This window comes from Balaenoptera ricei, chromosome 1 (assembly GCF_028023285.1).
Source record: "Balaenoptera ricei isolate mBalRic1 chromosome 1, mBalRic1.hap2, whole genome shotgun sequence".
In the NCBI taxonomy this organism is placed as follows: Eukaryota; Metazoa; Chordata; class Mammalia; order Artiodactyla; family Balaenopteridae; genus Balaenoptera; species Balaenoptera ricei.
In genome coordinates, this window is record NC_082639.1 from 87,446,770 (window position 1) to 87,461,385 (window position 14,616).

General features: G+C 35.4%; 1 long non-coding RNA gene across 1 annotated transcript in view; it reads left to right on the plus strand.

Moving 5' to 3' along the window:
- Positions 1-5,056: 5,056 nt before the first annotated feature.
- The window catches only part of LOC132350852 (uncharacterized), a 107,644-nt gene continuing 98,084 nt past the window's right edge, over positions 5,057-14,616 (plus strand). The window contains exon 1 of the long non-coding RNA XR_009498028.1: positions 5,057-5,118. This is a non-coding gene — a long non-coding RNA (uncharacterized LOC132350852). The remainder of the gene's footprint in view (positions 5,119-14,616) is intronic.

Genomic DNA, 14,616 nt, shown 5'->3' on the forward strand with positions numbered 1-14,616 from the left:
AATCTTATTTATACTCTAGTTATCCTATTTTTGGCCAGAGAGTGTCTTCAAAATGGTTTCCTGGGTCTTTTTGATAGGTAGTTTCCTTGCTTTTGGCATGATAAGGTGTTCTAGATTCAACTTGTACATGTTTTGCCCCAGACCTAGAACCAGCTATTTTTCCAAAATACTTTGGTTCCTGTTAGGGGAAAATGGTATTTACAGACCAAAATCTGATCAATAAGGGTTTGTCTATTGCCACCAGGTTGGTCTTCATTTCTAGGTCTTTTCAATGGATAGAGCTAAGTTTTTTCTTTTAGAGAAGACACACCATGAGCTCATACTGACATTTCAATTCAAAGTCAGGAATACAAGATTTGTACTTAACCTCTTTGGTCTCATATCTGTACTTCTTTTTCCAGTTCTGAAATTCCTTCACTTACATAACCTAGCGTACCTCACACTCAACAAATTCAGAATTAAAGCCATGACTGCCTCCCATCTTCTCCACACCTGATTTCCCTTCTCATTCCCTATTCCAGTGAAAAGCAATGCTTGCACCCATCGGGTATCACACTGGAACCTTGGAAGTTATTTCATTGTTTACTGTCTTGCACACATTAAGTCAGGTCCAAGAGCAATAGATTAGACCTGCTCTCTCTGAAATCCTCTCTCTCTTCCATTCCTTCAGCCACCATCTTAGTTCAAGCCTCATGGTTTCTTATCTGTTTCATGCAATAGACATGCCCTACCTCTCAATGTGTGCCTGTCAGATCTCTTCTCCATATTCCTTTCAGAATGAATCTAGCAACATGTGAACAAATCATGTCACTTCCTTACTTAAATAAGAATCTTTAATGCCATCTCCTCTTGGTATGCTCTCCACCCCTCTACCATCTTTAAGATTGCAGACTTCTGTACGCTATACAAGCTCTTCCTGATCCCTCTTCTTTTACCTGTTTCTGCTCATGACACATACTTCCATGTATGCCTACTGAATTATAATCCTTCAGCAGCCTTCCCTGATAACTGCCATGGGGATTAAGACCCTTGATGGGTGTCCACATAGTTTTTTATGTTTATCTCTTATTCCATTCATTTTACTTTCTATAGTTACTGATTTTGTGGTCTCATTTTTCTACTATATTCTGTGCTCCTTTAGGGCAGAGACTGTATAGTTAAGAACAAATCTTTCGTGTTAAACACATTTCGGCTTACATTCTAGCTTTGTCTTTTCCTAACTGTGTAATTTGGGGCAAGTTAACCTCCTCTCTGAACCTTGGATTCCTCATCTGTAAACTTTATGTGGCTTTTGTGGGGATTAAATGAGGCAATGCCTGTCGAGTGTTTGATACAACTCCTAGCTCATTAGAGCTTTCAATAAATATGAGCAGTTACTACTATCATCTATGTCAATAGAGGATGAATGAAGGTAAAATGAGGACAAGGTCGGCCTCCAAGGGAGGCAGTCTTACCACCAAAGGCAGTACTGATGCAAGAAGAACAGAACTCAGGGGCCACTGGGGACAGAGGCTGCAGGTCAGCAAGAGACTCCCCTAATTAGACCAGGAGTGACATCTAAATCAGACCCAAGAGGCAACTCTCAATTGAGGCTGTCAGGAGATGGCTGAGAAGCTAGGTACAGAAAAGTAGGACGCACAAGAGACTGTTCTCAGAAAAGTGCTTTCTATACAGCTCTTCTGGGTTGGGAGATTTGAAGTTACTTGGCTCCTTTAAGGAGCAGTGTTAAAAGTAGATGCCTGGTATTAAAGGTAGAGTTTTGTCTCCCCAAAATGATATGTTGACATCCTAATCCCAAGTACCTAATTTAGAAATAGCATCTTTACAGAGGTAATCAAGTTAAGATGAAGTCATTAGAGTGGGCTTTAATCCAGTATGACTGGTATCCTTATAAAAAGGGGAAATTTGGACACGGAGACAGACATGTGCAGGGGGAAGATGATGTAAAGACACCCGAGGAGAAGACAGCCATGCAACTGGAGTAATACATCCTCAAGCTAAATGATGAGTAATACATTCCTCAAGGAATACCAAAGACTTGCCATCAAACACCAGTTGCTGGGAGAGGCAAGGACGGATTCTCCCCTGGATCCATCAGAGACAGCATGGCCTTGCCAACACCTTGATTTCAGAGCTATAGGCTCCAAAACTGTGAGACAATAAATTTCTATTGTTTTAAGTTACCTAGTTTTCGGTGCTTTGCTGCAGCAGTTCTACTAAGCAAATACATCTGATGATACAAAATAACAGCCAGCTCTTTTGAACTGTGCATTAGACACTGTGCTAAGCACTTATCACGAGTTTTCACATTCAATCCTCACAGTTCTATGGACTGGGCACAACATGTCCATTTTATAAATGATCACACTGAGGTTTAGTGAGGTTAAGCAACTTACCTGAGATAAAGGGTAGAGCCTAAATTTGAACCTGCTCATACCTGCCTGGGAGCTCATGCTCTAGTCACTACATAACCCTCCACCCCATGCATACAATAACACACTGGAGCTTTACAGTAAATACAGAGCGACACCTGAGTTCAAGGGTATTGTCATCTTAATAAAGGACAAGTGTCATCTGTGTCTGTATGCCATCTTCCTGCAGCTGTGGTACCATGGAAAAGAACAGAGTTAGATGGTCTGGTCTGGGCTCAAGCCTAATTTTGATTAGAATAGATGTTTTGTTTGGGGCAGATATTTTGCCTCTCAATTTCTTCTTATGCAAAAAAAAGTCTCCTTATGCTCCAGTTTCTCCTTTTATCTCTTTGTAGTTATTTATTCATTTGTTCATTCAACAAATGTATCCTAAGCAACCACTATACACCAATGAACAAGGTGAGACATTGGGATTCCAAAAGGGAAAAGACAGACTCTGCCTTTTAGAACTTGCAGTCCCCATTTCAGCACTTCTGTTACAGTATTGTGGTTTCTGTATATGTCAGTTATCCTGGGTGGACATTAGGATAAGTCAGATTTTTTTCACTATTTCCTCCATCTGTATAGAAATTAAGAGTATGATTTGGAAAAGACAGATCTGGGTTTGAATATTGGATCCCCACGTATTGTTTATGTGACATTTGGCAAGTTACTCTCTACACTTAAATTTTCTCATTTGTAAAATGAGAATAACAATACTTATATCGTCATTTTGAGGATTAAATGAATAAGGTGTGCAAAGCAAATAGTTGAATGCTTGGCAAATCAATAGGCTTAATGAATCTGGTATTATTAATCATTTGGTACATTTTCTGGAACATAACAAATACTCTAATGGTTAATACATTTATGAAATAATATAATGAAAGCATTTTATCAACAAGCATTTTATCAGGTTATAAAATGTAACATATTTCCTGTAAAATCTGCATATGTACTTAATCATTCCATTACCACTTTTTTCCCAAAGGGTAAAATTGGAAAACGGTTTGAAAGGCTGATAAATTTTAATTTTCTGGGAATATTGGTGACAGAAACAAACTGTCAATATTTGTTCCACAAGTCAGAAAAGGTAACTAAATATGAGTAGCTGGTGCATTGAGAGCTAACTTGTATGCAAGATAAATTCAGGGTTATCTCTGACTTGAATCAGTTGTGTAGTTAAAAATTAGTCTGACTCATTATTTCGACGGATTAACGTAAACAACGACAATAAAAAACAAAATGGATCAGATTGTTCGAAATAGGCATTGCTGTTTATTTACTTCTATCTTGACTATCTCTAAAAGTCTAAAATAAATCTGTCAAAGGCCAGCCTTAATGATAACCTCTTCCAGAAAGCATTTACAACCACTGGCCTAGAGTAAGCACCAATCTGTTTTTCTTTTATTCCTTTCACCATATACCACATTGAAACAATTATTTGAGCATGGATCTTATTCTTTTTGTTGTTGGACTCTACAGTTCTTGCAGGAAAAAATAAATCTATATGTCAGTACCTTTGCTTCTCATAGCACTTAATATAGTGCTTTGCATAGAAGCAAAATCTGTTACATGAATGAATTTAGAAAATCTGGAAATGAATACTTGAATGAATAAATTAATAGTTGCATTTCTGAATCTTTATTCAGAAATACTTGTCATAAACATTACCAACATTTTGAATGTATGATATTTCCAAATTTCAGAAAAATTGGTTAATGTATTGCAGTGAGGCCTACATGCCACCATTCACTCACTCCTTCTGTCAGCATTGTTTGTTGACTGCCGATTATATACTAGGTATTATACAAGGTAATGAAGATCTGTTCTTCACCTACCAAGAGAATGTTCTTTCTAAGGCGAAGTCTACTATGTTTCACCACTATCTTTCAGAAATGTTGAAAAATTTTTAGCATGACACAAATGTATCTGCCTACATCTCTCAACTTATATTTTGCTTTGTGGACCCCTTGCCCTCATAAATCTATTCTCTAGCCTCGGAAGTCCTTGCAATTTTTCACCATCATATAAACTCTCATGTTTCTGTGCTTGCCCAGACCATTCTTATCCATTCTATAATAATCTCTATTCAGTATTTAAGACTCATCTCAAAGTCACCTACTCTTGGCAATCTACCTGGGCAAGCAAAGTCATCCTGACCTCGCTTTGTGAAATTTCTCTTTGCATCACTTATTTGTTTCTGTCACCACATTTAATGTAATCTGTCATTATTGTTGATTTACTAGTGACTCTTTTCTACTAGATTGTAATTTCCTTGATAGGAGGCTATATGTCTCACTTATCCCTATGTGCTCAGTACCAGGAAAATCGGAGGTACTCAATAAATTCTCTATGAATGGGGGGAAAAAAGCAAAGGGCACTTTAAAACTAGTCATTTATTATAATTACCAAATTCTCCATTCTAATGATCATATGTTGCCTAAAATATGTTAATAATAATAATACTTATATTTATATAGCGCTTTATTCTTTCCAAAATGCTTTTGAACTGGTTTAAACTGAAAATTTATATTTAAAAAGAAAATGTATACACACATTGCTTATTCAGTTCAGGGTGAGCTAGTTTTAAGAGCACTTGTGATTTGTAATTTTCCTCCTTCCAGGCACCTGATGGGACAGCACTCTCCATCCCCTTGAGGTTGGGCATAGATGTGTGACATGCTTTGGTCAAAGCATTGTGAAGGTAAGTTGAGCGGGCCGCTTCTAGCTGGAAGTCTTTGGGAGACACAGTTGTTTGCCATCGACATGAAATCATATTGGCTTGTACGCCCCACCCCATAAAGACATAAAGGAACAGAGCTCACCACTGACCTGAGATGAATATGTTGCAGGAATAAGGAAGACAAAAGAAACAAAAAAACCAAACCTTTTGTCGCTGAAAGCCACTGAGATTTTAAAGGATTTTTTTTTTCTTTTTTTAGGTAATCACAACATATTTTAGTCTATCTTGAATAATACTCAGAATATGTTCACATATGAGAATTACACAGTGGTATTTTCCTATATAATTTACTCTTATTCCCAGTCATTTTTTAATCTTTGGAAAGATTACGAACAGTATTATAGTGTGATGATCACGCTGGTTCTGCCTGTATCTTTAGCAGGAATGCCTAGGGAAGGAAATTTAGACCATCAGCATCAAAATTATACATTTTGGTGAGAAAAGGAGAATAGCTGAGAGAGGCGAGGAAGAAGATAAGTGTGTTTGGTTTGGAAGAGGTTTACATCAGAACAGAGTCGGTGCCTAAGGCCTCACTGGCTTGTTACTCATACTGTTGTATCTTTATCAGAAGATAGGGAGAAGGAGTAACTATATCAATACATAATGCAATAAATCTGACTATCTTCAGAGCAGAGGACAGGTTATTTTCAAGTACGGACTGCACAGCTTTCATTAGTGCCATGGGGTCCAAAAGGGAGCATTGGACGAGAACCCCTGCTCTCTGGGTTCGTTGGGAGATCTTCGGATCATGGATTTCGGAACTCTTTGAGTCAGGTTCAAAATTTATTCAAATTTGTTTCCCCAACATTTGCATGTAATTGGTGTAAAAAATACTTTCTTGAAGATGTTAATTGGTTCAAGTGGACTCAAATTATTCACAAATAGATGTTCCAAGGAGAAGGGGAAAAAAGTAAAAGTTGACTAATTATTTATGTGTATGTAAGGATTATATACTGGAGACACACTTATCCACACAGACACACATAATTAAAATATCCCCAAAGAAAAAATATTAAGCTTGTCTTAAGACAAAAGAGAATGAAATAGAAGAAAATCAATGGCATTTTCGAGTTTTCATATCAAGTCCCCAGTCTTGGAAAATTTGAATTCAGAGACCTTAATAGCTGGTGAAATTCTCACACTGATTAAAAGCATTATATATCTTCCCTTAAAGGGGACAAACAACAAACTAACTTCAATAAACTAACTTGCATCAACATTTGTTGTGTTTTAAACAACTATTATTTCATTCCATGCTTTGTGTGTACTTACGATACTAAAACTTTTCTGAGATGTCATGATACATGTTCCTTACTCTCTATAAAACTCAGTATAACCCAGTGTGATTTTCTCATACAACTAAAGCATTCACTACAGGCATCCTTTAAATAGTAAGCTCCTGATGAATTTAAATCCTGACAGTTCATCAACTAATTGACAGAATCTTGAAGGGCAAAGAAATGAAGGTGTTATGAAGGACTGCCAATTGCAAATCAATCAGAAATGCATATAAAATAGCTCTTCTAATGTAAGTCAATGTAATTAGATTTGCCCTTATTTGATTTGCACATAACTTTTCAGAAATTTACCTAATGAATAAAAGACACATATGCATAAAATTAATTCCAAAGTTTAGCGCTTGTATGCTCTGCCTCCAGGTTGCAAATTTCTCAAATTAATTTCTAAATTTGCTAAAACAAGTTTTTAGTCAAATGAGAGTAACCGTTCTTACACAAAATTAGTCGCATGAACACATGAAAACACTTATGCATTTCCAACCTCTGAAAATTCCTTTGCCACACCAGATCGTCCAGCTTCTATGCTGAAACCTCTCATATCTACCTTTCCTATTTTTCCCTGCTCTTCAGACCTACCTTTCCAACTCCAAACAGAACACATTCACTAATCCTTAAACTCAATACAGAATGTATTCTTTCAAAACCAATTTATGGAACACCAACTTTGTAGGTACTGTGTTAAGTGTGGGAAGACAGTACTAACCAAATAAAACTTTACTAATATTATTTAGGTTCTAATCTAAAACTAATTCCAAACTACCCCCATTGGATAAAAACTCTTCAATTGTTCCCATCACTTAAAAAATATTCTAGGTTGTATTCTCTGCAATCATTATTTTAGTTTTTTCTTACTCCTCATTATTTTATTTATTTATTTATTCATTTATTCATTTATAATTGAAGTATAGTTGATTTACAATGTTTTTAGTTTCAAGTGTACAGCAAAGTGATTCAGTTATATATATATATATTTTTTTTTTTTTTTCAGATTCTTTTCCCTTGCAGGTTATTGCAAAATATTACATATAGTTCCCTGTACTATACATTATGTCCTTGTTGGTTATCTATTTTATATATAGTAGTGTATACAGGTTAATCCAAACTAATTTATCCCTCCCCCCTCTTCCCCTTTGGTAACCATAAATTTGTTTTCTATATCTGTGGGTCTCTTTCTGTTTTGTAAATAAGTTCATTTGTATCATTTTTTTAGATTCCACATATAAGCGATATCATATGATATTTGTCTTTCTCTGTCTGCCTTACATATATATATATATATATATACACACACCATATCTTCTTTATACATTCATCTGTTGAGGGACACTTGGGTCTTGGCTATTGTAAATAGTGCTGCAGTGAACATTGCAGTGCATGTACCTTTTCAAATTATAGTTTTCTCCAGATATATGCCCAGGAGTAGGCATTCTTTATATTCAGTCTGCTCCTAAGGATCACTTTCTTCAGAATTTTTGCAATATTTACTCATTGATTTATCAAAAAAAATTTATTGAGCACGTATCATGTGTCAAGCACTGTTCTAGGCTGTGGAAATACAACACTGAAAAAACAAAACAAAAAAGATTACCTATTGTAGAGATGAGATAGACAATAAATAAAAATAAAATGGTTAGGAAAGCTAAGAAAAAGCAATGCGTGAAGAGGATTAGGGAGTATCACTGTGGATGGGTTAATTTTAGTAATCAAGGAAGATCATCTGTTGCTCTTTATATAACATAGGGTATTCCTGGCCCTTTATCATCTCATGCTTTAATTAGTACAATCTGTGGTCTCCCTGACATCACATCTCAACTTTCTGTTCATCTTTTTTAATCTTTCCAGGTTATTCTTCAGAAGACACTGAGCGTAATTATCACATCACACTTTTAAAAGAATGACTTTAAATGAATTATCTGCTGAACATATCAATTCCATGATTTTTATCACTGTCTGATCCTCCTTAAGTTATCTCAGGCAACTTCCAGTTCTGCCCTGATGTCAACTTCCAAGTTTTATCAGCTTTCTATGTCCTGGGTTCATACAGTTCCCTGTCATGGAATTCTCTACCCTCTTCTTTTCAATATCTTTTCTTACCTTCACTTAAGCTTCAACTCAAGGCTCACTTTTCTCTGGACGTATTTCTGTCTAACCTAGTATTTGCAGATAGCCCTTTTCTCCAAAACTCTATAATATGACGAGTGAAAACCAACAATTTAGTTCTTCATTCTATCCCAACTTATATCACTCTCTGATTATTGCATGTTAGTCTCCAGTCCTCCTCTGCTCATAGGGTTCTTAAAATTGACAAATAACAGTGCTCATCGTGGGGTATTTTGTCCTCTTAAAGCAGGCATAAAGTTTTCTCATGCTCTTTTACATATCCGTCATTGTTTACAGCAAAGGCTCCATAAGAACAGTTTATTGATTGTATGTTTGTTGTTTTTTTTTTTAAGACAGAAATACTGGAATCTCTTTCTTAGATTTATAGGTCACTAACCTGCCTTTTCTAATTAAACCTTGAAGCCCTACTTGAAATATTCTACCCCGTGTCGATTGCATATATCACTATCTATCTCCAGTGAATAATATGGTTTCCCACATCAGAAGTTTCCACGACATAATGAAGCTGCAAAAATGCAACCCCAGAGAACATTTACATTATTTATTTTTATTTGCTGTGGGAACTTCCTTTAATCCTAGAGTGCCTTCTAGAATATATAGTTGGTTTTAAATTATAACACACTGTAGTTTGTATCAAAATCCATCCATTACCTTCTTATGCCAAAAATCCTGAAATAATTATTTTTAATTTTGTATGGAACATTTTGATGATATTTTGTCATCCTTGATACTCAATCTATTCTTTCCTGACACCCCAGCACGTGGTAAGACTGTGGGCCGCTATCTGCCTGTCGCCCCTTCACTTTGTGAGAAAGATGAGGCAAGTCCATCTTCATCTGGCCCAGCCTTCTGTAACCACAGAGACCAAAGAATCTAAACAAGGAGGTGCCCTCTAACTGGATACATGTGTCATGTTTTATGTAACTAATCTGTTCTTGAGTGAATTCTCTTTGCCTAGTTTTCAAGACGGACACAAATGAAAAGCTGTATTATTTTTATTGTTTTCTACTACTTCAGCCTAATAATATCACGTATAGCATGTTTCACAGAAGCACACAGTTTAAATCTTGTTAGGGCTTTGCCTAGGGAGATGTTGTGTGCTTCTTTTCCAAGTCCACTGCCAAAGCTTCAGAATCTCCCCTTCGTTCTGGGTAATACACACAGAAAGAGAGAAAAAACTGATCCTCTGCTTTACTTAGGTTAAATCCTGCCAGGCGTGATTTTAAAAATTCTGCCATTTTGTATGTCAGTATTTGTGCCCAACTTAATTTTATTGCATTTGAGTTTCAAAAAGGGAAAAAAGTACAAATACTTACAAAGCATATCTTTGTTATTGCAAATCCTGTTTATTCTAATTCTATGTGAAGTGCACTGGTCTACACTAATAAAAAGAATGTGAGTGACCTAACTCAATCATGTCTAACCTTCATCAAGTATTTTGCCTAGAACATAAATCCTTGAAAGGTAAATGCCAAATGAATAAATAAATGAATGAATGAGTGCTAGTTTTGTTTAAATTTAATACTTCTATATTAATGGCTTTTTAGATTGTTTTTATCAAGTATATACCAGTCATTAATGACCATACTTGAAATCGGGGGGAATATTTTGAAGCATTTTATCACTAGCAAACTTTAAATAAATTATGAGTTTTCAGGTAACATATGTACATTTTAGAACCCAAGGCTATGTCTGGGTTAACAATAAAAGGAGCAAAGGTGATCAAACCATGATATAAGTTGTGTTAATGTCCATATCAACTTAGCACTTAGATTTTTGTGTCAATCAGACCAAGGTGAAATTTTTCACTTAGCAGGATAATTTTATGCCCATTAAAATAATTATCCTGACTTGGTCAAATTGAGTTAGTTCCTATATATACTTTCTACTACTTTACTTCTACTCTGCTTATGTAGCTTTGCCTAGGATTCCCTTATCCCATCTCTCTGTACACAAATCCTATCTACCTTTAATAACAGTTGCAATGACATTTCTTCTGTGAAGGCTTTCAATAATTCTCAACTGAAATAACTGTTTTCTTCATAAGATTTAACTATTTGGTTATGATACTTAGCATAATGACCACTAATTTAAAATGCAGAAAGCCTGTTTCATTTCAATGTGTACTGACTGAATGGTCAAGAGTAGGTCACTATACCTTCATGTACCTCACTATACTGATTTGACAAAGAGGAATGCTAGTACTTGTAGCAGATACAATTCTTTTTGTTTATTACATGATTTTCTTTTTATGGGCCCATAGAAAAACAACATTTCCCAACTTCTTTTGGATTTGCATTCAGGTCACATAACTGGTTCTGATCAAGAAAATGTAAGCAGCAGAAATGACTTGTGTTGAAAAAATAAAACAAATTAGTGAATAACCTAAAAGATACAGACTCACAGATATAGAGAACAAACTAGTGGTTACCAGTGGGGAGAGGGAAGGAGTAGAGGCAAGATAGAGGTAGGGGATTAATAGGTACAAACTACTATGTATAAAATAAATAAGCTGTCAATACAAGGGTATATTGTACAGCACAGGGAATATAGCCAATGTCTTATAATAACTATAAATGGAGTACAGCCTTTGAAAATTGTGAATCACTATGTAGTACATCTGAAACTTGCTTAATATTGTATGGCAACTATACCACAATAAAAAACAAAAAAGAAAAGAAATGACTTGTGTTGAGATGGAGGGAGTTATCAACATTTGACCTCATTCTGTGCCTTCCCAAGTAGCCATGTGTTGAGGTGGAGGGAGTTGGATTGAGGTTTAAGACTGGTAACCGTGGTCAAAGATTTTACTGCCTCTGATCCATGCTTGAAGGAGAGCCCTTGCTGACCAACATGGCACTTTGCGTGAGTGAGAAATAAACTCTGGCTGAATATGTCACCAGAATTTCATGGTTAATTCATAATCATGAATAGCTTTCCTCATCTTGACATCTACTCTCTGCTACCTCACAGAGTAGAGGTGAGGATCCAGTGAAGAAGAACACTTTTCAAGCATATACTATATGCCAAGTATTATGCTAATTGTTTACCTATATGAATTAATGTAATAATATAGTAAAAATATTCTGGAAATTATAAATATTAATTATGTAAAAGGATTAATCCTTTGTTTGGGCACATGTCTTTCCATTTTACTGATCTGTAGGTTCTTCAAGAATGTATTGGAATATAACTTATTTATCAGAGGCAGTATTGAACAGTATTTAAGAATGTGGGCTTTAGACTCAAATCTTATCCATACCACTTACTAGCTGCATGACTTTATATAAGTTACCTAATATTTACGTGTCACGTTTACTTATCTGTCAAACACAATGAATAATACTACCTACCTCACTGAATTTTTGTGGGGCATGAACTACTTGATGTACATAAAGTGCTTAGAAAAATTAAGGCTTCAGAATATTTAACTGTTATTATTTTCCACTTGTTCTTCCCAGAATTCAGCAGTATTCTGGGAAAGTGAATAGATAATAAGGCAATGTTTTCTCATCTCTGCTGTAATGAATTTTCTTGGATTATAATATAACTTTACATATCAGGGCTGTAGTCAAATTTACTATACTTTCTTTCCCACATCATTTTATATTCTGTGCTTTTAGCTTAAATTTTTATACTAAGAATTTTCCTTTAAGAAATATATTTTTCATGCCATGTGGATGTATATATGACATGCACTGACCTAAACAAAGATCCACATATGCCTGCTGAGTTGGTGGAGACAGAGAAGGCTGCTCTCAGACATCTATTTGCATAAGTTGATTTGAATGAGGCAGAGTTTGAGGCAATGGAAGTGGGCAGTGTGGTGTCCTTTTCCCAGAGCAATGCTACAACATAAATAAATCCTAGCCCTGTGGAGAGAAACGAGGCACAGACACAAGGAGATGCTTTCATGAGCGACATTGTGAGAATAAAGTACTCGCAGTGTTGAGCCAGATACGCCTTCACTTTTAATTCAGGAGCCCAACATTTATAGTTTGATTGCTAATTAATGCTTTGTTGATAAAATTGATGTTTCCACAGAGGCTAATTTACTCCTATACTATTAAAAATGTAAAGCACTACTGTATAATTTTTATGCAATAATGATTTTATTTATGTTTTTTTAAGGAGCCAGTATTTAGTCTATAATTATAAATATCCACTTGAACAAAGAGTATATTTTTTTGTTGAATGATTCTTTCAATTCTATTGTGCTTTACAATTTTCAAAAGTTATATATATACATATGTTTTAATTTTATCTATAATTAAGCTTATTTGGCTTGAATATCTTGTGATAGAATCTGAACCCAATAATTTTGGTTTACCAAGTTAATCAAACAATTTATTCAGTTTTTCATCAATTCATTCATTCATTCATTCATTCAGTCATCAGTTATCTATTGAGCAACTACCACATGCTGGGCACTGCGCCAGGCCCTGGGTGTACACTGGAGAGCAATATAGACGTTGTTTCTGTTCCCATGAAGTCTACAGTGTAATGAGAGACACATACAATCAACAAGTAAATATGTCATCGTGAATGCAAAAAGTATTACAGAGAAAATGAATAAAATTGTTTGACAGAGAATACAATGAGAACAATTACTTTACTTTGGGTGGTCAGGGAGAGCCTCTCTGAAGAAGAGTCATTTAAACTGAGACCTGAAAGTGAGAAGAATCCAGCCTTGCATGGTCTGGAAAAGAGCATTCTAGGTGGTTGGATGACCACCAGAAAAAATTCCAGTGAAGTTATAAACACTGGATGGTAGGTAGTGAGAGAGAGAGTGGTATTAGCTGAGCTAAAGCATAAAGAACATTATAATTTATGGGAAGGAGATGAATTTTTTCCTAAATGCAATGGGAAGACATTGAAAGGTTTTACACAGATATGAATTGATTTGTGTTTAAAATAAATCACAGTGGCTGTTTATCAAAAAAGGTTTGAAAGCTGGAAGACCGTATGAAACCTGTTGCCATAAGCCAGAGAATTAGACCAGGGTTGTGACAATAAGTAGGGAGAGAAGTTCATAGATTAGAGAGTTATTTAGAAGTAAAGTCAATAAGATTCAGTGATGGATTTAACATGGGGACAGAAAGCATAGAGAGGGAAAAGAGATGCCCAGGGTGATGTCCATGCATTGTGGAAACAGACATTGTGCCCCTGGGTGGATGGCATAACCCCGCGCAGAGATGAACAAGGCAGGGAGAGGGACGCCAGTGAGGAAAGATTCTCTATGTAAAGTCCAGCTTCTTTCACATGTCTGGATCTTCATACATTCACATTGGAGCTTTAGCAACATCACTTCCTGAACCGTAGCTAATTTGAAAGCAAGGGATGCACATCTAGAAAATTATAAAAAAGATCTTTTAAGGCAAAATTCTACCTTTTTTCCTCATCAGTTTGTTCCAACCTTTATTATATGTGTAAGAGTTAGAAATATAAAGACCTCGGGGAGGGAATAGGGACGCATGAGTAGAAAGTCATAGAAAATTAGTGGCATAAAAATAATTAAATATGAAAAAAATTTAAAGGTTGGATTGTTTAAAAAATTTACGTCAATAAATAAAACATTTCAGTTCAAGTTTTCATATACTTCATCAAGCTTTACTCTCTCCAGAAATATTTCTAAAAATTAAAATTTCAATATCTCACTGAGCCGAAACAGTGTGTTTTTCCAGCTTTTCATGCCCAATCATTTAGGCAACTCCATTATTTCATGGTATTTAAGTGTGCTTTCATTAATGAATGTAGAGGAAAATAAAGGCAAATGGGAAAATAGTTCTTGTCAAGTAGTTAATTCAACTGCCATTTCTATAGATCCAAATTTCAAAGGTGTATAAATGATGCTTACGTTTGAGCTGTTAATTAAATTTCCAACAAATAGCATAGTTTGGACTAAATGTTAGAAAAGCAAATTCAAATGTAAAGTAACAGGGAAAGCCTTTATTTGGGGGGGGTCAGGAATGAGGTTTGTGAATGGTAACCATGTTCAACAGCTTTAATCTCTTTAGATTCATTTCCAAGTCTGTAAAAT